This window comes from Sturnira hondurensis, unplaced genomic scaffold (assembly GCF_014824575.4).
Source record: "Sturnira hondurensis isolate 20B ecotype Veracruz unplaced genomic scaffold, ASM1482457v3 Scaffold0000780, whole genome shotgun sequence".
In the NCBI taxonomy this organism is placed as follows: Eukaryota; Metazoa; Chordata; class Mammalia; order Chiroptera; family Phyllostomidae; genus Sturnira; species Sturnira hondurensis.
Genome location: NW_028073411.1, coordinates 13,032,650 through 13,058,767, shown reverse-complemented (window position 1 = coordinate 13,058,767; position 26,118 = coordinate 13,032,650). Strand labels below are relative to the sequence as shown.

The 26,118-nt window shown below is 44.6% G+C and overlaps 1 long non-coding RNA gene across 1 annotated transcript; it reads left to right on the top strand.

Moving 5' to 3' along the window:
- Window positions 1–1,022: 1,022 nt before the first annotated feature.
- Window positions 1,023–16,355, top strand: LOC118989779 (uncharacterized). Its single transcript, XR_005067084.1, has 3 exons — window positions 1,023–1,036; window positions 2,624–2,626; window positions 16,222–16,355. It is a non-coding gene; the product is annotated as an uncharacterized LOC118989779 (long non-coding RNA).
- The last annotated feature ends 9,763 nt before the right edge of the window (window positions 16,356–26,118 follow it).

The following is a 26,118-nucleotide window of genomic DNA, read 5'->3' as shown; positions in this document are numbered from 1 at the left end:
CTCACCCAGCAGCCAGGAGACCAAGGAGTGCAATGACGCCATGGGCCCAGAGGGTAAGGGCCGGAGAGATTTGGGAAAACATCCCAGAGGGCCCCAAAAGACGTGCGTGAGGCTGGGAGGAGGGAACATACCCATCCCGGTGCCTGGCAGGTGAAACACACACCAAAAATGAAAACCATGGTTGGACCCTCAGTGTTGGGGGAAGGCAGAGACACCCCTCACCTTGGGCCCAAACCTTAGCTCAGAACCTAACGGGCTTCTCTGTAATGAACGCTGCTGATTGAATTTGTCGAACTCTCACTGGGCCTCACCTAAAAGACAGTTCTTGCCTGCCCAGAGGCCAGAGACATACACTTCCATAGTTTCAGCATAGCTCCCTTCCCATGCCCACCCAAGCCTCCAGCATCGGTATTTGTTTAGTACCTTCCATGTGCTAAAAAAAAGCACAATTCCAGGCCCTGGGGATACAGAGGGAAGCAGACAGACAGTCCCTGCCCTCAGTGAGCCTACCTTCTGAGGGAGGATGAGGAGGCAGAGAGGAGTCTCTTGGCCGAATATTTAATATCCTGTGTTACTACTGTCAGGTGCTGGACCTGTGAAGAAGACAGCACGCAGGACAATGCAGTAGGGGACAAATCCCTAGCGATGGACAGGAGGCGACGCGTCAGCTTAGGCCATCCGGGAGGAGAGCCAGGATCCAAGCAGTGGGCCCAGCAGGAGCAGAGAGCCAGAGCCTGAAGAGAAAAGGCTGCGTGAGGAATCGGAAGCCAGGACAGCGGGACCCTCCTGCGTTTACAAGGCGTGACGTCCGGCATGAAAGCATCCAAGAGGCCGGCCTGGTCTTGTAGCCCAGGGGAAGGAGCGGAGAGGTCCTGGGCATGTCGGCAGAGAGCAGAGGCAGAGTAGGCGGGGCACGACTTGGGAATCCATGGCGCTTTAGCCAACCTAAGTCTGAGATGCCCGTAGTCGCCACACAGCAGCAGCTGGACAAGAAGTCTGCAGTCCGGGAGAGGGACTCAGACCAGACACACAAAACGTGGAGTTGTTAACATGTGATGTCAGAATACGGGGCCTTTTCAGAGTTGCCTGGCCTCTCTGGCCAAAAAGTCAAGGTGGCTTAAGTCAAAGAACAAAAGAGATGTTGCCTTTGACAAGAATTCCTTGGGCAGGTCACCGCCAAAGCAGGCGCTACTGTCTCAAATAGTAACTGTAGGACTTTACGGCAGAAACTTGAGAGAGGAAGAACATGGTCTGAGTGTTGAAGAGGTGTGAATCTGAAACAGAGAAATTCCGTAATCTCCAGATGAATGGTATCAGTTGGAGTAATCTGGGTTTTGCTATTTGATATTTGGACAACATCCAAACATCGGTGGTTTAAAGCAGCAGAGATGTACACTTTGATCACACAGTATGTTCACCAAGAATCAGCAGAGGGCTTGTTCATCAGAGTCTCTGGGGATCAGCTAATGGCCCAGCCACCACCTCAGAGGTAGCCAGTTCCCAGTAAGACAGCGAAGGATGCTCTCACAATGCCATGGACTATTCCAGCCCAGAAGGGATATAGGTCTCTTCCACTGGCAATGCAAGGTCCCTCCACTCACAAAAAGGCCAGAAAGCCTAACCCTCCCTTGTGCCCATTTTCCAGCATTTCTGCCTCTTGCCCCCTCCCACCACCATCTTTTATCGGAGACAACCCCGGAGACTTTCAGGAGGGGGCAACTGGCGGAAACAAGCCATGCTTATCTGACTCACAACACCCTTTGACTCTCACAAGGACCCTACCAACCAGTTCACGTCCTTCCCATGTTTCAGGGGCACACAGGGCAGCATGGAGGCATTCAGTGGCGTGCTGAAGGCCCACAGCGAGCAGGCAGGGGCATCCAGATTGCAGACCGGGCACAAAGCCAGAGCCATCCTTATTCTGCCCACAACACACACTGCCGTTTATAGCCCTACTTTCCCTTTAAAATGAGGTGGCATTTTCATTTTAGATCCACCCTGGCCAAACCCAAGGAGGAGAGGGAATACTTAGAAAGAGAAGAAGAATACGTGCAGCAGATGTTAAATGGGTTCAATTTTCCTTCCTCGCCTTTGTCGCCTGTGAGTCGAAGGAGAAAGGAAGAAGAATAGAACACAGGGCAGAGAAGAGGCCTGTGACGGTGCTGGGGAAGCTGATGCTTATTTTTGAAGATGCTACAGGAACCCAGAGCTGTGTGGACCAGCCCAGTCTGAAACTCATGTTTCACAGAGTTGATTCCTAATGCCCCACTAAACACTTTTCGCTCATCCCTGGTGTGACTTGTAGACATATGCACTAGAGAGATCAGAAAATGACTACGTACTCCACTGTCAAATAGCCCCAGTAGGCAATCTGCTATATTTTGGGTTAGGACGGATTGTCCAGTCATTGTTCAAGTCCTGCAGGCTGGGACTGCCTTCCCGTGAAGCAGGGCACGAGTCTAGCTTTTGTCTAGCACGCAGAAGTGTCTGTGTTGTCTCGGGAATCTATTTTAAACTTTCTATAAATTCAGTGTGTTCAATGGGTCATATTTATTTATGAGACATTTTCTGATGCCTTGTTACAATTCATCAGTGCCCCCAATGACAACCTGAGTCCCAAGAGAAAGTCTGAGGCATGTGGCCTGTGATGCCTGGGGTGTATTCTGCTCTTTCATTTAGAAAAAGGCCCCATCTCTCAAGGGTCAACGATGCCAAACTTTAAAACAAAAGCTCCCAATCAGGGCAAATCATCGGCTAGAGAGGCAGTGTAGGAGAGAGAAACACTGGGCTGTAACGCTCCGGCTCACAAGCAGCTCAGGTTTCCCTTTTATTTCCCAGACTAAAGAACTGCGAGCAGGTCCTTTTATTCCCAAACTACACACCAGAAAAGCGTGGCAAGAAAATGACTGACCAGACCTCTCAGCAAAGGCGCCTGTCTCTCCACCGTCCACAAGGCCACTTGGGAGAGGTGCCCGCCCTCCGAGCCGAGAGAAACGGTCTGTGCTTAGGAAGGCCAGCCCATGTCTCCCCGGTGGCCGTGCTGCACGGAGGTCAGACCTGACTGGTGAAACCAGAGTGTCTTCGGCTCTAATGAGGTGACTCTGGGTTCTTGGATGGCCCATGGGTGGGAGCCGGTCACCAGAAAGACCAGGCCATGATCAGAGGCTTCATAGTTTCAGCCCTATCCCAGCCCCCATTCTCCAGGGAGAGGGGCTGGAAATGGAGTTAATGATTGATCATGCCTACATGAGGAAGCCTCCCAAAAACCCCAGAAGTGCAGCTTTGGAGAGCCTCTGAGCTGGCAAACAAGGGGAGGTGCTGGGAGAACCGCGCCAGGAGAGGGTGTAGAAGCCCTGCCCCTTCCCACACGCCTTACCCTGTGCATCTCTTCCATGGGATGTTCATCCCTACCCTTTATCATTTTATAGTGAACTGGTAAACAGTAAGTAAACTGCTTCCCAAGAGGAAAGAATCCAGGCTTAGCAGGAAAATGACGTTTATACAGGGTGGAGTAAAAGTAGGGTTACACTTGTGAGTATGCGGAGCACATAGTTTATGTTTGCTTTATTATCTACTAAGTTTTATATTATTTTCTATGCACACAACTGTAAACCTACCTTTGCCTCGCCCCATATGTGTCTTGACTCTTCCTAAGCGGCGTTTAGCTGAGAACTGAGTACAGAGCTTGTGAGTCAAGCAACAAGTCTTGTCTTACAACAGCCTCCAAGCCTAGGAAACAGCCCCTACACACAAGCACAAACACACACATGTGCATGTACACACGTGGACACACATACACAGGCCTCAGGATCCATCCATCCTACAAAAGGATAGTCCAGAAGCTCAATCTCCCATTTCACAAACTAAGAAACAAAGATAGGGAACTCTTAAGTAGGTGGCGAAAAGACATTCAGATAGAACCAGAAGTCAAGAATGTAACTCAGTCATTGCCATTATCTCTTAGTAACCAAGCTGAAAGCAATATTCAAAATGAGGGAGGGAATTCTAGTAGAATCAGTAATACCTTGTCTTTATCTAGTTAACTGTGAAAAAAACTTGGGACTTTAAAAAATTATAAAATGCGCTTTTTCCCTCTGAATACAGTGGCAAGAATGTCAATCGGAAGAAGCAAGCCCCTCGGAGCTTCTCATCTCACCTCGCCAATATTCTCACAGGTTCCCCTCATCACCGCCCACGGATGGATGCCTTGGTCAGCCTCCACTAGGAGGCGAGAACACAAGCAGGGAGAAAAGAGAGCAGAAAGAGCACAGGCTCCCACAAGGAGACACTGAAGCACTCTGACTGCATGCAAGGTGAGGGCTCACAGCGACAGAGCACTGCAATTGGAGCCTGGGACAGCTTGCGGCTCCATCCTGGGCCTTGCAGAGCCGGCGCTTCGTCTGTCCCCTGCAAATCACAGGATGCTCCCATCTCTGCGTAAGATGTTCTGTCTCCCCAGAATAAAGTGCCCAGTCTCACAGGGGCCCTGGCTCTGCCCTGCACATAACCACATGTGCTCCGATTTCAGATCCTGGTTTTTGCTGGTGTAACACTCCATACTTTTAACTGCGAGAAATCAAAATACATAAAAATAGATTTAAAATAAATTATTCCCTAAACAATAACTCAAGAGAAACAATGTCCTAAGTAAAGGCACTTCTAAATATTCCTCCAGGCTTTTTTTCCTCCAGAGGACAGAAGGGATTAACTCTAGCTACTCTTAAAGGAAGCTCAGTCAAGATGTACAATTAATGGGTGAATTAAAACTAAACATAGCTACCCTGTGTTAGTCTCAGTTCCAGGCACTGTATCAAGAAAATTTATAACCACCCTTTTATCTAATCTTCATGGCAATCCCATGAGACCATTCTTACTGTCCCCGTTTACAGATGGAACTCAGAGAGACAAGTGACACACCAGGGCCAGGCCAGGGTAAGAAAAGAGGCACCTAAGTGTAGAGGTTCGGGAGCCGCACACTCTCAGGGTTCTACAAGTGCAGGGCCATCACCAGAGTGTGAGCGCCACCTTAAATTCACATTCTAATTTCCTCCTGCCTCCCCTTGGCCATGTCACACACAGCACAGCAGTAGCATCCCTGGGATTCCAACCCAAGTACACTGGACCCAAAGGCCTCCTCATACCACCCAACCTCCTGTCGACACAAGTCACTCCACCCATGAGAGTTTGCTCCACAAGACTCTACATGAAGAGCCCTGAGAGCTGAGATCACAGATCACTAGAGTGGCTTGAGCTACGGGAACCCGGGAGAGTGGAGTGGAGGCCTGGCAGGTACACACACACGTGTGCACACACTCACACGCCAGCTCTCCCCTGCAATGAGAGAACCAACCCACAATCATGGATCCACAGGGTAATCCAGTACCCTCAAGGAAAAACCATTTTGTAACTGTCTCCAATATGGAATGTGAGCGCACAAAATGTGCTCCATCTATTTTAAGCCTAAGCTATTGATCGATTTGTTCTGGGACTGAGAATATAGTGCACATTTTTCATCCATGTAAAAACAAGAAGCAAAGTTATAATCAAACCCCATAACCACTTCCCCAGCCTTAACTCTGCCCAGCTCCTGGCTTCAGCCATCAAAGGCACAGCTGCTCACCAGGGGTGGAATCAAAACATTTCTTTTCTTTTCTTATTTATTTTATTGTTGTTCAAGTACAGTTATCTGCCTCCTCCGCCACCAATCGCCCCCACCAAAGCTATCCACACCTCCCTCTCCTGCTTCCACCCCGCCTTGGTTTTGTCCATGTGTCCTCTGTAGTTGTTCCTAAAAACCCTTCCCCTTTTCCTCCATTATTCCCTCCAACCTCCCCTCTGGTAACTGTCATTTTGTTCTTAATTTCAACGTCTCTGTTTATAGTTTTCTTGCTTGTTTGTTTTGTTGATTAGGTTCCACTTAAAGGTGAGATCATATGGTATTTGTCTTTCACCACCTGGCTTCTTTCACTTAGCATTATGCTCTCCAGTTCCATCCATGCTGTTGCAAAGGGTAGGAGTTCCTTCTTTCTTTCTGCTGCGTAGTGTTCTATCACATAAATGTAGCATAGTTTTCTGATCCACTCATTTACTGATGGGCACTTAGGTTGCTCCCAGCACTTGGCTATTGTAAATTGTGCTGCTATGAACATTGGGGTGCATAGGTCCTTTTGGATTGGTGTTTCAGGGTTCTTAGGGTGTAATCTCAGCAGTGGAATTGCCGGGTCAAAAGGCAGTTCCATTTTTAGTTTTCTCAGGAAATTCCATTCTTGAGAGCACTGAGCTCCACTGACATGAAGGTTGCCATCCTGTCCACAGGCTGTAAGAGGCAGGATAGTACAGGCTTCTCTCTGGTAGAAGGCACTCTTCCCTGGCCTGTGGATGGTGGGGAGGATGCATAGGAATTCTACAGTGTCTGAGTTTGTCGAAATTACCCCAATTATGAGGGACATTACCCTAAATGGCTCTTTTCCCTTGCTAGCCATGATTTCCATTGTAATTTCCATCTTCATCTGAAAAGCATTTTTTACCAAAAATAAAATGGTAAATTTAGTTTGAAAATGGGCATCAGCCAGGTGTTGGACATGTGGCCTATTGGTCCAAACTGAGTTAATCTCATACGCATCTGTCAGAAGCCACTGACCCCAAGATGGTCAGAGGTTGTGGGGAGATGCTAACAGGGGAAGGAGGGGAAACACAGGCTTTGTAGGATACGCCACCCAGTGGGGTAAGGTTTCCAACAGAGAAGCGCCAGAGAGTTAGTGAGGCAAAACTGACAGGAAACGGGCCCTTAAGTTTCTAATGTTTTCAGCTCAGTCAAAGAAAATGATGAAATCATATTTCAATGAGGGTTTCCATTCCAAGTGTGGTATTTCCATCTTCCACAGCAAAGGAACAGAGAACGCTGGGATTTGCATGTAAGGTGATGCTTCATCACTCACATTTTTATAGGTTCATTAGAGCCTTGACGTTTCTGGAATCCTCTGGGAGCTGGTGAGACACACAGACCCTTGGTCCCTGCTCCAGACCTGCTGAAGCAGAGACTGCATTTCATCAAGATCCCCAGGCGATTCTTGGGTATGTTAGGGTTGGGGAGACACCGTTAACTCTAAGATTAGGGATGAAGAAGGAGAAGGTAGCAAAAATAACAATCATCCCATTATCACTGGTGCATGCTTACAGTGTGCTAGGCAGAGTGCTGGGCTGGTTTTATTTACAAGCTCATGGTAACTCTGAAAGGAAGCAGTGTCATCCCCATTCTACAGATGGAAAAGCTGACCTTCATGAAAGTTCAATCACTTTCCAAAGGTCACTATTTAATAATGACAGAGGCAACATTACAACTCAAGTCTCTCTGATACCAAAACCAGTGTCTTGCCCACTAAGCCTCTGGGTTCCCTTCAGAATGCTCTGGTGATGGAGAATCCACCAGCTTTCTAGAACTACTTCAATTCCGTGATGTGGTTCTTAGGTCCAATGATAAACTACCACATCTCTCTGTAGTTATGAAATCTTTCCTGTGTGAAGAAAAACCTCTTCAAAACATCACTAGATGTGGATACTCTCAATAATTAAACAAATAAAAAGAAAAACTATCTACATTTCTCCCCAAATCACTAGCCATAACTGTACTGAAGATTTCATAAATGATTAAATAAAACTTAGTGGAGAAAGATCACTTCAATTTACCATTCCACTGAAAATTATCTTTTGCAGCATTCCACAAACAGTGATATCATTGATAAGTTCTCTTATCACTGGTAAGTGGGATTGATGGGTTCTCAATATGAAAACCTCCCCTACCCTCAGAGCATGAGCTTCCCAGGGGTAATAAAGGTGCCTTTTTAAAAATACTTGATTTTTTTAGAGCAGTTTTAGGTTCACGTGAAAATCGAAAGGAAGGTACGGAGATTTCTCATAAGCCCCTCTGCCCCCACACCTGCGCAGCTACCCAATACCCCCACCAGAGAGGTGCATTTGTTACTGCTGATGAACCTAGGATGGGACATCCTAACCACCCAGAATCCACAGTTTATGTTATGGTCAGTCTTGGGATTGTACTTTCTGTAGGTCTGGACAAATATATAATAAACTACTACTATCGTACACAGTAATTTCAATGGCCTTAAAATCCCCCATGCTCCATATACTCACCCCTTCCTCCCCTTTACCTTAGAAGGCCACTGGTCTTTGTCCTGTCTCCATATCTGTGGCTTTTCCAGGATGGCATACAGTTGGAATCATATGGCAGGTGGCCTTTTCAAACTGGCTTCTCTCACTTAGTAATATGCATTTAAGGTTTCCTCCATGTCTTGTCATGGCTTGGTAGTCCATTTCTTTTTAGTGCTAAATAATATTCCATTCTCTGGGCATAGTACTGTTTATTTATCTGTTCACCTACAGAAGACATACTGGTTGCTTCCAAGTTTTGGCTTCATCTATAAAAAAAGATCTTACAAACATTGATATTCAGGTTTTTGTGTTGACATAAATTTTCAACACGTTGGGGCAGATACCAAGGAGTACCACTGCTGAATTGTATGGTAAGGGCAGGCTTAATTTTGAGAAAAAAAACACCGTCTGTCTTCAAAATGGCTGTACCATTTTGCGTTCCCACAAAGGTATCTTTTTCCAATATACATCTACTTTCTTACATCATAGCTCATGGTCAGCACCCAGCACACAGCAGGTGCCCAAGATATACTTCTGGACTAATGAAAGAATAATGAACTGCACACTTTTTCAATCACTAAGCAGTCATTTAGCAAACACACATATTTATGAAGCACCAACAAACTCAGGGATTCTGCTAGGTATTAGGGACAAAAATAGAAGACGCTAACCTTCGTTTTATTTGCTTTCTAATACACAGAAAAGCAAGGCTTAGGGGAATGCAAATCAAGAGGTGCGTCCCATGTCACCATGCCAGCCTCTACAGGTCTCTTCCCTCATCAGCAGGAATGGGACATGAGCTACTTTTTAGGGTGGTTGGGCGGAGTAACTAAGGTGACGCATATAAAATAGTAATTCCATGCTTGTCGTAGAGAATAAGCTCAAAAGCAGTAGCTATAACCATCAATATCATTGGTTTGTAATAAAAGATTTTTAATCTTTTAAACACTGACAAAAGTTGATAACAGTCATATGCTTCAAAAACCTGTTCTCTTTTTCAGAGGCAGTTTCACATGGGCCTCCTTAAGCAGAAGGGTGGACTGGGGCCTCCAAGGGCAGCAGACAGACATCTCCAGTGTCGCCCAGCCCTCTGGCTTGAAAGCACCCGGGGAGCTTGGGGGAAACCCAACACCGGGCTAAGCACGGGAGGAGCCTCTTCCCTCTGCTGCTGGGGGAGGCTCCTGCCATGACCCACAGCAACAGGCAGAGTAGCTCTTGCTTGGGTTTGCCACCGCCCAGAGGAATGAATCTCAATGTACTACAGCAACAGCATGGCAAAGGAGGGAGTTCCCTTTCCACTGGTTACCGGGTACGACTCTGCCAGGGGGCACTTTCCAAGGCATATCTGAAATGGGAAACTAGCTAAGTCCCTCGCTGACAGTCTGGTGGCCACTCTCGACAGCTTCCTCACCAAAAACTGAACACAGATAACCTCACCCGAGGAACCAGGAGAAGCAGCCGCCACGAAGACGCCTCGGCCACCCTTGGCGTGGTTTTCAGAGAGGTGTGGGCCACACCGTATGTACTCCCCCTGCCCGACACAGCCAGGCTTCTCTCTGCCTTATGACAGTCGCTGGTTTCAGGGCTCTCCCAAGGCAGGTTCCAAGAAGTTCCGATGCCATGATTTTTGGATCAATGTTCAAACAAATGGAGACATTTTTTGAGTTAGTTAAGGGCGTGGCCTCTGGGCCATACTGGCTCTAACTCTCCTTACCTGCGTGACCGTGGATAAATCATCTACATCACGGTGTCTCAGTTTCACCATCTTTAAAATGAGGATAATGAGAGGATTTCACAACAGCATCATTCTCAAGGAGTTAAAAAAAATGTGACACCAATGTAGAGTGTGTAGTTTCCAAAGCCTTTTCTAACTCCTTAGGCAGGGGACTGACAGGTTTGGTAGAAATGGATCACAAAACATCTGAGAAACTGAGATTTTCTAGACACTTTGAAAGAATATCAGAATAGGATTGCTGGATTAGCTATACACTGGGTAAATGTCCTACAAGCAACAAATCCATAACCTTTGGAGTCGTCTCTTCCTCCAGAAAGAAAACATTTGCATCTCTACCAGACAACACCTAGAGGTTGACAGGTAACTTGAAGAGTCCAGGCCCCATTCAATAAGAAACAGTAAGTAAAACAAAGATGCCTGCTAGCATTGTACCACCCAATACGGCAGACACTAGCCTCATATGGCTATTTAAATTTGAGTTCATTAAAAATAAGTAAAATTTAAAACTCAGTTTCCCAGGAGTGATATTGTTTTAGGTGCTCAGTAGCTAGATGCAGCTAGTGGCCGCTGTGGAGAGGGAGAAGAACAGACAGTTTCCATCGCAGCTGAGCGCTCCGGCAGACAGCAGTGCCCAGAGAACTCCTGGGCGGGAGTATTAGCTTACCATGGGTGCCTAAACAAGTCAGAACAAACTCAGTGGCTTAAATCAACATAAATGTATTATCTCAGGGTTCTATAAGTCAGAAGTGGCTTAGCTCAATTGTTTCTCTGTTCCAGATTTCCCAAGGCCAAAGTCAAGGTGTCAGGCAGCTGGGCTCTCACTGGGAGGCTGTGGGAAGGTTCCACTTCAAGTTCCTTTGGTTGGGTGTAGGTCTGAGGTCCCTTTTTCCTTGCTGGCTGTCAGCAGGGAGCCGGTCCTGCTCCTGGACACTGCTTGCGTGCCTTCTCCTGCTTTCCCTGTGGTCCTCTAGCAATGTCCGCCAAATTCCACTCGCCCCTCGAATGCCTCTGCCTATTCCTCTGTTGCATCCCTTGGACTGACAGCAGCTGGAGACCGTTCTCTGCTTTTATTGAGGGCTCCAGTGATTAGATCTTGCCCACCCGGATAATGCAGTATACAAGAAAGCAACCTTGAATTCTATAATGCACATTACTTCTGCAAGTCCCTTCTACCACATAACACAACAAATACATAGGATCCAGGGATGAGGGTGTGGATATGTTCGATCTGCTCACCGCAGCAGGCTTGTTTGACAATGTTGAGTGTGACCTCAAGACAATGTGCAGTCCTCTCTTTCCTTTAATTCCAAGCATTGGGTAATTTTTCTTAATGATTCCTAGGGCTATTGTGAAGATTAAAGGTATGAATGTGCCTAAAGTGCCTAGAACAGGGCCAGGGGCAGAGTAAGGGCCACAGAAGTGTTCCGTTCATCTTTCTGTGCCTCGGTTTTCTCAACCGTCAGAACTGAGTCGCACCATGTCTCCAGTATGAGGTCGCTGTAAGGATTAAAGACTAACCCCTATTAGAACTGGCAGTGTCTACACAGAGAGAAGGCTCACAATGCCATTGGTCTCCGTGGAGGAACAAAAGCAGCTGTGTTGACAAACCATAGTCCTGCCTCCTCTGGGTGGAGGAAGACAGGTCCAGCCCCTCCCTGTCCATCCTCCACTCGCCCTGCATTTCAGGGATGGCAACTGAACCCTCAGAGGCCCACTGAGGACCGCTCAGGGCGGGGCGCACCCTCCCTTGACGAGCTGTCTGTCTCAAGCAAACTGCCCCGTACTTCCTCCCATGGAGCACAAGGAACAGAGGGTCTGTGGGATTGTAGGCCAGAGGAAGCACAGGGAATGGAGCCTCCTGGACTAGCACTTGGGAATTCCCACCCAAAAACCCCAAAAGGCCACTGAGGTTTCAAGTTCTCCCCTGGGCAGCCTTTGGTGATTGAAAAACAAATGTAATGGACAGATCTTATTGGCGTGTTGATAAGTGCGAAACTCCAGATCTTCAGGCCTTGATTTTGTCTTGTCTACGAGGCCTTTTCTGCCTCCCCTGGGGGTACCCTCCCTGCTGTTCCCCACAAGGACTTCTGGTGGCAGTAATTCTGTCACTTCCTTTGTGTTGCAGGTACAAATCTCACGAGGGTCCTGGACCCAAGGATGTGAGAAACGTGCCCTTCTTTTCTAGAATTCAGTGCACTTTCTACCTGAGCACCCATTTCTGCCAGGAGGCCCATGTCAATCAACATAGGGTTTCCACCCCTCGTGGCCTTGTGTCTTAGGCACAATCTGAGATCCACACAGAACAAGGCTATTGGAAGGTACATGGGGCTGGGAGGATGGCTAGGCTGCTGGTCTTCAACTGCCACCTAGCGACACCCCCATGGCCGGGGTGTCCAGCACCCAATACGGCCCTCAGCAGTTGGTTCCTGCAGGCCACCTCTAGACCCCTCACAGGTTCTGCCATGGGAGGGACTTTCCTCTAAGTCGCTTCTGTTGTGTGTGTACAGAAGTATTTTGTAATTGCTCAGCCACGCAGGCGGCACTAGGACCCATCAGAGTCATCCCAGTCCCATCTGCACTGGTACCCCTTGCAGCCAAAAACACTTGGCTCAGGACGAATTCTCTGGAAATAATCTCCCACCAGCACAGGTACACAGATGCACACAGCCCTCAACACCTCTCACTTCTTCTCCAATCAGGGCACAGCCAGTCCAGCCTGCTTCCCCAGCCCAGAGAGCTGAGTCTCCCAGACTGGTCACATGGATAATCACTTAAAACTAATTACTCACTTGTGTCACAGAGATGGCCCCCAAACATCTGGTTCCTATAAGCCTCCCCTCCTCCCCACACCTCACCCTGAAACGTTCTACCAAATGTTGCGGGGAAAATACAACTTTCTGGGCAGCATCTAGGCTGGTCGATGACCCGGCTCCACAGGCTGACCCCCGGGACACATCAGAGAAGGTCTGATTTCGGTGTGGTCGTTTTCCAGGATTCAGGGCTGGATTCTCCCACTCCCTCCCTCCCCATCACCCCAAGAGAAGAGTGTCCCCCTGAAATCAGGGGCTGTCCCAGAGCTTTGTGGTACTGTACACATTCCCTGTGATGCCTCCAAGACCCTCCACTCCATTCATTCATTGGTTTCTTTAGTAAATCTTTATTAGGGTTCCCAATGCATGCCACTGTTAGGCCCAGGGCGACAAACAGTAGAAATTTCAGAGATTATAGAGAAAAAGAAACCCTTGTGCACTGCCAATTTGTTCAGCCACTATGAAAAATAGTATGGAGATTTCTCAAAAAAACTGAAAACATATCTACCGTACGACCCAGCAATTCCGCTTCTGGACATTTATCCAAAGAAGTAATTCAAAAATGTATATGCACCCCTGCGTTCAGGCCAGCATAATTTACAAGATATGGCCAAGACAGGCAAGCAACCTAGGTGTCCATCAGGTGTGGTAATATATACAATGGAATATTACTCAACTGTATAAAAAAGAATGGAATCTTACCATTTGCGAAAGCATGCATGGACCTACAGGGCATTTTGCTAAGTAAAATAAGTCAGAGAAAGACAAATGCCAGATGATTTCAATTATACATGGGATCTACAGAACAATATAAATGAATAGACAAAACAGAAACAGACTCACAGATTCAAAAAAACAGACTGACGGATGTCAGAGCGGAGGGTGTTGGGAGGCTGGGTGAGAAAGGTGAAGGGATTGAGAAGTACCAGCTGGTAGTTACAAAATGGTCATGAGAATGTGAAGTGCAGTACAGGGAATACAGTCAATACTGCTGTAATAACTACGTGTGGTATCAGGTGAGTGCTGGAAATATCAGGGGGATCACTTTGTAAAGCACGTGATTATCTAACCAGTACTCTGTACACCTAAAACCAATACAAAATAATATTGGATACAAACTGTGATTGTAAAAAAATCTAAAAATTAAAATAAATACATGGGTAAAAATGATGGGGTGTGCACACACTGGAATATTATGCAGCAATAAAAAAGAATGAAACTCTTGCCACGTGTGACAACATGGATGGACCTAAAGGGTATTATGCTGAATGACATAGGTCAGATGGAGAAAGACAGCTACTGAACGCTTTCACTTACCTGTGGAACTACAAAAACAAAGCAAATGGACAAACACAACAAAACAAAAACAGACCCATCTCAACAGAGACCAAAGGGATGGCTACCAACCAATGTCACCCCAATAAATTCAATTAAAAAGAAAAAATTAAATTAAATTAAATTTTAAAGAGGGGGATGGATACCAGGGGGAGAGGATGGAGGGAAGGGGTGAAAAAGGTAAAGTGGAAATAGTCAGTCAGTGATATTGTGACAAATTGGCATGGTGACAGATGATTACTAGAATTAGCAGGGTGGTCACACTGTAAGGTATAAAAATGTTGAAATATTATACATCTAAAACTAATATAAGTAATAATATCATATACCAACCAAATAGACTTGAATTTAAAATTGTCAATTTCAGAGAAAGTCTAAAACACGACCTATTATAACCCTATCTTGCTGGAGCACAGTCCTGGAGAAGGGAGGTGACACCCACAGCCTCACAGCTGCTGCAGCAGCCCAGCCCACACTGGACCCCGGCACTGCTGACCACTTGCATCCCTGGGGAAACTGAAGCCTGGGACTTGCGGGCACAGCAACTCCATTCATAGCAGTGAACGTATCCTTGTTATTGAGCCGGTGGCTACTCTAGGCCTCTGCCCTGCTGAGATCTAAGACTTGTTGGCATCTGCCCATCAGGCATGGCTTGGGAAGCCCATCAATATTGGGGGTGCATGTGCCTCTTTCCTTCATTTTAATTTGATGGGGCTCCCCTAAATCTATGACAGTCCATCCTGCCTACATTGATTTGCCCTCCGGACCCAAAGTGCCAGCCCCTCCCATTGTCTTGGCTCCCATTCACCCCTCCTCTCCTCACACACCATTGCAACAGCTTTCTGGCCGATCTCCGACCTTCCGTCCACCACTGCCACTGGAGTGCTCTTTACAAAATGCAGACCTGACCAGGACCCATGCCCCACCCATCCTGCCTAAGTCCTCGTGGCTTCCTACAGTTAGAGGTAACTTTGAAGAACTTCATTGGCAAGAGCTTCCATGATCCAGCACCAACTGACATTTCCAGTCTCATCTTCCAGCAATCCCCATGCCTCTCCCCCCACACCTGGCCCAATGACCCAGGAAGACCAAAAACCATACTCTTCTTCACAACCACCACCCTCCTTTGTGTTTTCCTACCATTCCACATACCCAGAAAGCCTTTCTCCCACGCCTCCACCTCAAATCTCAAAGTCACCTCCACCCAATTCAGTTGTCACCACTTAAGCTCACTATTCACCATTGCCCTGGGAAAGTGAACTGTGGCTCCCTCTGGTCCTGTAATACTTCACCCAGTTGCTGTCACAGTGTGCACTGTGTGCAGAACTAAGTTATATGAGAGAGAGAGAGAAGAAAAAATGGAAAAGCAGAGACACTCCAAGCTCAAGCTCACTTCCACTTTCTTCCCTTCATTTCTACCCTCTACCTGCATCTGATGGCAACACTTCTCCTCCGTATTCACCAGGCCATTTCTCAATTTTAGGGTATTCCAGGTGAAGGGGCTGGAGCAATATTTGCAGTGCAAGGCAGAACTTCTTTCCCCTACATACTCCCATTAAAGCCATCAATAAATTAGATTAGTGGTTTTGACATTTTTCTGCCTACTGGCTGACCTAAGCCACTAAATAGAGCCTCTATAGTCCTTTCTTATAGCCCATCTCAGTGTTTATAAGGTGGTAGAGGTTGTGGGACTTACCTGTCACTGGGCCAAGGTCAGGGGGAGCAAAGCATAGCTTTATTAGACTTTGGAAAAGTTCCTAATGGGAGACTCCTTCTCACATATATCGTTGTAGCTGGTAAAATACCTTCCAGCCCTGCTGAAAGGGTGGGCCCTGGCTAGTAACCCTCACCTAATATATCAACATAAATCTTATTCCTATCACCTTTTATTCCCTACTCTTTCTCTCCATGGCTGGGCTGTATGAGGTCACTAGGAAGTTGTTTGTGTTCCCTTCCCCCAGGACCAAGGAACACACTTCACGTTTCAGTTCCTGCTGTTCAGATTCATTACAGGCAGGGGTTGGGGGTTAAGGGGAGTGTTATGGCAGAATCAGAGGCTCCTACAACCATGGGTATGTAAAAACATCATCTCTGAGTTTCTCATTTTACAATAGAGGAAGCAGGAGGTCTGCAGGGGAATAAGCCCTCTTCTGTTATAAAAAGAAGTGCAAGGTCTGTCCGGAAAAAGTCCAACCATTGTCAACATAATGAGGACAGTTTGCATGACATGCATGTAACCTGGCAGCCAAGGAGGGTGGACAGGAATGCACACATGTGAACAATGACAACTTCACTGTACTAGTCAGTGGGGGCAGTAGATGCCACTGAGTGAGCATGTGTACTGTGTGGCCGTCACATTCAAAATGACTGAGCGAGTAGAACAACGAATCTGCATCAGATTTTGCACTAAGCTTGAACATTTCTCTGCGGAAAATATGGATGAGTCAGGAGGCTGCAGCTATGGGCAACTGCTGATTTGGCAACTTCATCACGACAATGCTCCGGCTCATGCATCACTTCCCATGCAGAGATTTTTGGGGAAACATCAAATCACCAATGTGACTCAGCTCCCCTACAGCCCAGATTTGGCTCCCTGCAGCTTCTGGCTTCCCCAAAACTAAAATCACTTTTGAAAGGGAAGAGATTTCAGACCATTAATGAGATTCAGGAAAATATGACAAGCAGCTGATGGTGATTCCAACAAAAGATTTGGCAGTGTTTTGAACAGTGGGAGAGATGCTGAGAGAACTGTGTGAGGTCACAAGGTGCCTACTTCGAAAGGGACTGAGGTGTCATTGTCCTAGGTACAATGTTTCTCATATCTTGTACCTTCTTCAATAAATGTCTCTATTTTTCATAGCACATGGCTGGATACCTTCTGGACAGACCTCATAAACCACCTAAAGAAGCATTCTGTGAGCTACAGCCCACCTGACTTGGCTCACACTGGACACTAGAATCTTGACTGAAATGGTGTCTCTGGTTACGCAGCTCAGGCACCCCACAGGCTGATGCCTGCAGGAGTCTTTAGCACAGGACCCAATGACGACAGAGTTCACTCAAAAGCCTGACCTCATCCTCTAACATGAAAACTAGTTACACTTTTCTCAGATAATAAATCAATGCTGTACATATACAAAAATAACCAGCTTCTAGCTCCTCCTTACTAAGAAACAAACGAGAGTCCTGAGCTTCCCTCCCTTTTGGTTACTGCTTGCAGGGTATAACTTTTTCAGTCCCTTTACTTTCAACCTATTTGTGTCTTTGAATTTAAGCATTCTACTTGTAGACAGTATATGGATTTACTGGATACAAAAAGTTGGGTACCTTTTTTATTTAGTCTTCCCATCTCTGTCTTTTAATTGAAATGTTTAATACATTTATATTTAATGAAATTACTAATAAGGTAGGATTTATATCTCCTATTTTGCTATTTGTTTTCTGTATATCTCGTGTCTTTTTTCTTTTTCTTTAAATCATTTTATTTTTGTATGTGTGTTAAATGGGTATTTTATTTCAGTCTTATATTTAAATCCCCTTGTTTCTTTCATTATTTTTCCACCTATTTTCTTAGTGGTTTCCCCAGAAATTACAATATATTTTTAATTTGTCACAATCTAGCTCAGAGTAGCACCAACTTAATTTCAATAGTAAAAAAAGCTTTGCTTTTATGTAACACCATTCCCTCACCCCTTCTTTGTGTTGCTGTCATACAAATTATATCTTCCTATAGTGTATGCCCATCAAAATAGATTTATAGTCATTGTTTTATGCAGTTGTGTTTTAAATCAGGCAGAAAAAAAATTACAAACAAATTATCCATTTACATTAACTGATGTCACTCCAATAAACTTAAGAATATATATTTATACTGTGTTTTATACTCGCCTATGTAGTTCCTTTGACTGATGTTCTGTATTTCTTATGCAGATTCTAGTTATTCCCATATGTCTTTTGTTTCATCCCAAAGGATTCCTTTAGTAGTTTTAATAAGGAGAATATGCTCTTTCATTTATCCTGGCATACCTTAATTTCACCTCATTTTTAAAGAATAGTTTTATGAGATAAATAATTAGTGGTTGATACTATTGTTTAGTACCTTAAATATGGAAACCCACTGTCTTCTGGGCTCCATGGTTTCTGTTGAAAAATCAGCTGTTAATCTTTGGGGGGGGTCACTTGTACACTGTCAATCACTTCTCTCTTACTGCTTTCAAGATTCTGTTTTAGGCCCTGGCTGGTGTGGGTCAGTGCATTGAGTGCTGGCCTGTGAACTAAAGAGTTTCTGGTTTGATTCCCAGTCAGGGCACATGCCTGAGTTGTGGGCCAGGTCCCCAGTGTGGGGTGTATGAGAGGCAACAACACATTAATGTTTCTCTCCCTCTCCTTCTCCTTCCCTTCCCCTCTATCTAAAAATAAAAATACATTAAAAATCTAAAAAAAAAGATTACCCTTTTGTCTTTGATTAGAATATGTAAAAGAGTACATGTCCTCAACTTTAGTCTATTTGGAAGTTACTAGTCTTCTTAGATGGGCACATTAAACTTTTTTATCATATTTGAGAAGTTTTCAGCCTTTAGTTCCTCAAATTTTCTTTCTCCCTTTCTCCTTACCCCACCCCACTTTTCTGAGATTCCTATTATGTGAAAATCCCACAGATCTCTTAAGCTCTGCTCATTTCTTTTCTTTCTTTTTTCCTTCTGTTCCTCAAACTGGATCATCGCAACTACCCATTTTTGAGTTTGCTGATTTTTTTCTCCTTGCATGCTTAAATCTAATATTGAAACCGTATTGTGGGTTGTTCATTTTAGTTATTATACTTTCCAACTCCAGAATTTGTATTTGGTGCCTTACTATAATTTTTATCTCTTTATTGACATTATCAATTTTATAGGACATCATTTTCATGCTTTCTTTTAATTATTTAGATACAGTTTCCTTCAGGTTTTAGAACATTTCAAATAGCTGATTTAAAGTATTTGCCTAGTAAGTTTAACATCTAGGCGTCCTTGGTTTTTAGTGACAGATCTTTTTCTTGTATTAGAGACATAATTTCATGCTTCTTTGCATACCTCATACATATTTGTCAAAACTGAGCACTTTAAATAATGTAGGAATTCTAAAAATCACCCTCCAACCAGGGTTTTTGTTGTTGCTGTTTGATTTTGTTGCTATTGTCTGCTTAACGACTTTGCTGAACTATTTCTGTAAAGTCTGGATTACTTGACATTTGTCAACTCTGAATTCTCTGCTTTCTTAGCTTAGTGGTCAGCTAATAGTTACACAAACATTTCCTCAACTTCTTGGAATCAATATGTCTCCCAGGCTTTGCCAGTGGGTTCTGGGTGAATGCTGACCATGCCTCCAGCGATCAGCTGTTCAGCTAACACCCTTGTCTTAGCTTTCAGTTCCCCCAGAGAAGAGCCTCAAAGTCAGCCGCTATTGAGAGTTTAGAGCCTTCATAGTTCTTTTCCAATAATTCCACAGGCCAAAGCATGCATGTGGGCTTCTACATTATCAGGTCTATGTCAAAGTTATTCAAAGCCCCACATGGAGATCTTATTCACCAGCTTTTACTTTTTGGGGGGGCGGTGGTTAGACTGTTATTTGTCCCAGTTTCTTATCCACTCTCTCTAGGCAGCCATGATATTAAACAATTGACTTTCATTGTTTTTAACAAGTTGCCTCTAAGATAATGACTTTTCACATGTGATGGGCTCTGAATCAGTTGCATGAGGACAGCCTCAAGAACGAGGTCTTCCAGGAAACCATCAGACAGATCAGTTAATGGCAATTCTATAGAAATAGAGCTTTGAAACAGTTCCAGTCCCCTTCTTCTTCTTCTGGCACATGGCAGGCTGCTAGTTTTCGCTGGGATCATTGGCTGTTGATGTTCAAGGTTACCATGGAGCATGCGATGAGGGGATGGGAATTGGGAGAATTAAAACTCCATTGTTCATACTAGCTTTTCACATTAATATTCAGCTGTTTTTCTTAAATAAATGCTCCCTGGATTGCTTTAAGCTTTGGGTTAATTTCCTCTGTTTTGAAATCATTGATTCCAACAATTTTTGTAAATGTGTTCATTGCTTTTATAAGGGAAAGATTCTTCAGAGGTTCTAATTCCATCATTTGCACTGAGGTCTAACCCAGATTCATTTCAAATCAATGTTTCTTTGCTCTGCTTGATCCATTTAAGTTTCCGGCTGTTCTTTTTCTGCCCCTCTCCATTCCTGTTTCCTCATCCCCCATTTTCAATCAAAACACTTTTTTCTCCTATGTCAGTCTTTAAAATATTTCTTCACTTCCACTGCCATTGGATTTACTCAGGGTTTTTTCCTCTCTCACCCAAATCACTACAACAGTGTCCAAACCGGTCCCTTTGCAGCATGTCTTACTCTCTGAATCCACGCACCATCCACAGCTAGACTGGCCATTTTAAAACACACATCTGTGCCTTCACTTGCTCAAGCTCTTCCATGGATCCACATCACCTCAGTGACAAAGTCCAGTCATCATCATGTCAGGGCCTACATGGGCCTCTTGATTTGACCTTGAATTTCCCCTCTGCCCTTATGGCTCTTGCCTCAGCCATATGTAAATGCAAAATTCCATATACATCCTGCAGTCTCTCCATAGTGTTCTTGTCCCTTGTTCTCCTAGTGAAGTCATTCATGCACCCGCTCAATACATATTTTCTAAACTCTATGTTTCAGGCTCTGTGGAAGGCAGAGAGGAAAAAGTAAACAAGACAGAAAAGTCCCTTTCCCTGGGGATATCACATCAAAACAAGAAACTACCAATAATCAAGTAAATTAACAAACAAACTGGATAATCACAGAATGCTATAACTGCAGAAAGGAGATTAAAGGGGGCAATAATTATTAAGCGGTGTGAGAAGAAAAGCTCTCTCTAAAAAAGAAACATTTGAGCTGAGACCTAAGCATGTCAAGGAGCCAATAAGGCATGAGAGGAAAGAGATTCTAAGTGCAAAAGCCCCGAGACCAGAATAAAACCCATTAGAAATTAAAATAGAGAAAAAGTGTCCCAGAAACCTCCACATATTCCAGGGAACACACACGCACATGTGCACACTTAACTTGGGTTCCTCAAGTGAGTAACTGCTGAGTGGACCAGCTGACAGATGGGAACCCCTCGCGCGGAGCTGTGACAAGGGGAAGTCTGTGGGAAAAGGTGGTGTTATTAGCTGGCCCACCCCTGCCGAGCGAGTCCAGAGTTTCCCTTGGATGAATTCCCACCTGAACTTCCACCCTACGAAGCTAAAAGGGCCTTTAACATTCGTGTTTTATACAAAGAAAGAGAGGAGGATTAAGTAGCAGCTGCTTAGGGTTGAATGTAGAGGAGAAACACATATACGCTTGGTTGTAAAATGACTGTATTTTTAAAAGAAACTTAAAACCCTCCATCCATGCTTCTCAAAATTGTGATCCAGTTAAGGAGTGTTGGGTAAGCAAAGGCCTTGAAGGGAAATGGCAAGAGGAATGAGAAAGTGTTCCACAGATAGGGCGACAGGGGTGTTGGCTGAGAAGGTGATAGACGCTTGCAACTGAGTATTCAGCCCACAAACACAGGCCCGTGGAGGATTTCTTGTCGAAGGGGAAGCACAGCCCGATGATCCTGGAAAATTCTTCCTCTAGCAAATACTCGCCGTGCTCATTTACTTAATAAGTAACCATTGCCTGTCTACGATGTGTCAGCCCCTTCTCTGGGTCTAAAGATACACGAGCGAGCGAACAAATAAAGACCCCTGTGAAGAAAGTCCGACAATAAGTAAATAATTAGGTGGCCTACAGAATGGGTCAAGAGTTAGTGAGTGCTGGAGAGGAAAACTAAAGCAGGAAGAGGAATTACGAAGGGCAGAGAGGTTCTGCTTCCAGCCAAGAGGGAGTAACAGGAACCAGATTTACCCTTCCACTAAAAGCAACTAGAAAACCTGGACAAAATATATAAAATAATGGTTTTCAAGGTGGTTTTGGGTGTCAGGGGACAAATGAGAGAGAGGAGACAAGAATCAAACCATCAAAAATGTTAGCAGACTGCCTGGAGGGAGTTTCCAGGCTGCAGTGCTGGGAGGAGGAACACAGGCAGAGCCCTGCCTAGCCCCCTGATCTCCAAGGATGGGGAGACCAAGGCAGCTGAAGTTTCCAGGAAAGTGTACCAGAGGGGACAGCGCTGTGCAGAGAGAAAACTCTGGAGGTCTCCTGAGGGTCCGTTTCAAGGAGTTGGCAGAGTACTGATCAGCACACGCAGGTGAAGGAGCTACTTGCGGCCGGGAAAACAATATGGTGAGAGCGAGCCTGCAGTGTTCCAGGTACAGCAGGTGCCTGACGTGGCTAAGGTGGTCCAGGGGAGAATAGTAACAGATAAAATCAGGAGGTAATGGGGTGAGAGCGGCTCAGGTTGGGACTTGTAAGCCACTGGAAGGACTCTGGGTTTTGCTCCAAGGGAGAGGGGGGCCAAGGGAGGGTTTTGAACAGAGGGGTGGTGTGATCCATGTTTTAATTTTAAAAAATCAGAGAATAAGTAGCATAGATGGTAGGTAGAAAATAAACAGGGGGAGAGGAAGAATACTATGGGAAAAGTACAAGCCAAAGAACTTATATGTATGACACATAGATGTGAACTAAAGGGGGGAATGTGGGTGAGAGGGGGTGTGGAGGGTGGAGGGGAGTGAAGCCGGGAAATGGGATAACTGTAATAGCATAATCAATAAAATATATTTTAAAAGAAAAGAAAAGAATCACTCTGAATTTGAGTGGGCAGTAGATTTTAGGGGCAAGGGTGAAGGCAGTGGAGCCCTCTGGAGGCTGGTGTTATAATCCAGGCGTGAGTCCCCTGTGGTCAGGACCATGGTATAGCAGTAAAGGCAGGGAGAATACGTCAGATTCTGAATGCAGTTTGGAAGAACAGCAAGACTTATTCATGGGTTTATTCCAGAAAGTCAGACTGTCTTTATATCAGAAAATCTTTCAAATAGTCTCGACTTTCATATCATTCTGTTTGATCCATACAACAGATGTCACAAGCCAACACAGACCTTTCTCCAAGCAAAGCCACCACACTCTCTCTCTCTTTCCCTGGGACCGAAGTGCAAACATCTGAGACTTCGGTTGGGCTTGGTATGTTGAATAGAAATAATCGTCTTTGCCTACTTCAGTCTGATGCTGAAGTCTGATGCTGGTAAATAAAATAGGAGTGCCTGTTGTTCTTGACTTCTTGATTTTTATAGGAAAACTTCTAACAAAACACCATTAAGCATGATTCTGTCAATTCCTGTCAATATCAATATTCTTTGTTACATTAAAAAAATAGTCTTCTATTCACTTTTACCAAGATTTAAAATAAACATTATTGGCTTGTGTAACTTCTGGATAATACAGTAAGATAAAATTTAAAAAATGAAATTTATAAATGTCTTATATGCCGTATAGATGTATTATAAATACAAACCTCTATTTATTTGGAAGTTATATTATTGCATAGCTAGAAAACACACCAAAAAATGAATGAAAAACTTTTGAACTAATAAGCTAGTTCAATAATGTAACTGGGTGCAAATGCGTATTTTTTAAACATTTTTCCTATATATCTAAAATAATAAATTATAAGCTATAAGAGGATCCCTTTACAACAAAGTATTTTGAATTCTGAAAAGACACTTGTAACTTTATATTCAGAGTATTTATATGTTATTTATAGCGTTCATGTGGTATTGACATAATACAAAGTGCAAATTAACAGTTTGATCATGGAGGAGTCAAAGAAAAAGGAACAATATTAGAGACTGGTAATTCTGGGCAAGAACTATAAGGCTCTGAACTAGGAGAGTGGCAACAGGTGTGTACAGAGAATAACGTTTGGCTGGTGTTTGGGATTCGACAGGGTGGTAAAGGACACAGTGAGAGGTGAGGGAATAGTTCAGGGCAAGCCCTAGTCTCGTGCGAACCAGTGGCTGGGACGGAGCACAGGGAGAGCAGCACCCAGACCGGACAAACGGTAACTACCGAGACATACTGTGTCCGCGTCGCTGTAAGACACCAAAGTCCAATCCAGGTAACTGACTTGGAAGAGAAATTAGTTCATTCATTCCATTTAGTCCATGAATAGTTATTGAAATCATGGCCAGAGATGTAAACTTAGCAATCATCCCCCTACAGAATTTTAGGTATAGTGAGAATACATGAAATGGGAAGAGAAAATGGGCCAAAGGAGAGAACGCTAAGGGATCGCCAGCATTTAAAATCAAGCACAAAGGAAGGAACCATACAAGACTGTGAGAAAGAGTGGTCCAAGAGGTGAAATGGAAAAGCAGGTTGGCATGGTGCCACAGAAATTAGAGATTAAAAAGAAGCCATTATTAATTGTACCTACTAACAGGGAGTGGCTACATACTATGAGGCTTTGAAAGAGCCCTTTGGGTCTCAAAATTAGAAAAATATTGGTGGCATTTGTTTGATAAATGAATTGAAGAATAAAAGATAGGTAAAGAGACCAAAAAAAAAAGCAAAAGAAGAAAACTTTCTTGAGATTTGTCCACAAATAGAAATGGAAGTTATAAAGCTCTAACCATAGGTGCTAAGAGTGAAGAGAGGGTTTCTCATATGAGAGTCATCACTTACAGTGGTTTTAGGGGGCTTCTTACCCAAAGGTCACGGATAAGACCTTCTCTTTGCCATGCTCACAATTAGTTAACAAATATTTTTTTTAATATTTTATTTATTTATCTTTTTAGAGGGGAAGGGAAGGAGAGAGGAAAGAAACATCAATGTATGGTTGCTTCTTGTGCATCCCCTGCAGGGAACTGGCCCCTGCCGGAAACTGGCCTACAACCTAAGCATGTGCCCTGACTGGGAATCGAACCGCGATCATCTGGTTCACAGGCCGGCACTCAATCCACTGAGCTACACCAGCCAGGGCTCAACAAATATTTTTAAATAACATTTAGAACTCACAGAGACAGACATCAGTTGTACTGAATTAAACTTTTAAAATGTCTCTTTAGTTTCCATTTAAGATAACATTAAGTAATTCCCCAAAGTTGCCCACATTGGTTTCTCAAACTTAATAACACATCCTATAATGATGCTTTGAGCTGCAAGTAACAGAAAATGCCAATTCTACTTGCCTAAATTGGGAATATTTGTTATTATCTTACATAAAGAAAGCCAAGAGGTAGAGGCACTCGAGGGACTGGTTAATCCAGGCAATTAAAAATATTAAATGTTACTGGAGCAAGAACCTGGTTTGGGGACACAGGTGAGGCTTGGGGCGCTGGGCACTGCCTATTGCAGGCAAGTGGGTTCCATCCAGAATGGGCACCTTAGGAAACTCACTTGCTGGTCAAGCCCAGGCCATGTCCCCAACACCTGTACCAGGAATGGAGATGGTATTCGGACAACTCTCCTGATTCCTGCCTCTACCTCTCAACAAGTTTACAATTTGGGCGGGGAAGAAAGATGTTATTTGCTGGCCGTTCTCAAATTCCAGCACCCGTGATGAATATGTGACAAAACAAAATTCTGAAAAAATAAATCAAACTTTACTTTTCCGAATCAGGCAGTGAGTCATCAGGCATCCATGGCCACAGGAGGTGCTCAATGGTGAGCAGAACGATTAAATGAATTGTTATTCATGAGGATCAAAACTTGACAGAGGAAAGTTTTATTTTAGTTCCCGAGGCTTGGGTTGGAATACCAAAAGCCAGGCCCCAAAGGACTTTGTATTAATACATAAGTTAATCCTATAAGCCAATGTTTTCAAACTGCAGGTTGCAATCCATTAGTCTCTTGAATAGCTAGACCCGAGGGAGCAGACACGATTTGTAACTGAAGCCATAAAAATAACAAGTATGATGTATCCTAGGGCGAGAGACTGGAAAACCTCTTCGAAATGGGCTGCGTGAAAAGTTTGAGGGGAGAATGCTAGGACAAGAGTCTCCGTCTCCTCGGCCTCACAAATACGTCTACTCGACGTCATCGCTGAGATCATTAGTACTGTCGCTGTCATCGGTAAGTGTTTTCCGCCGTCATGCCACGTCCAAGTGTGTTC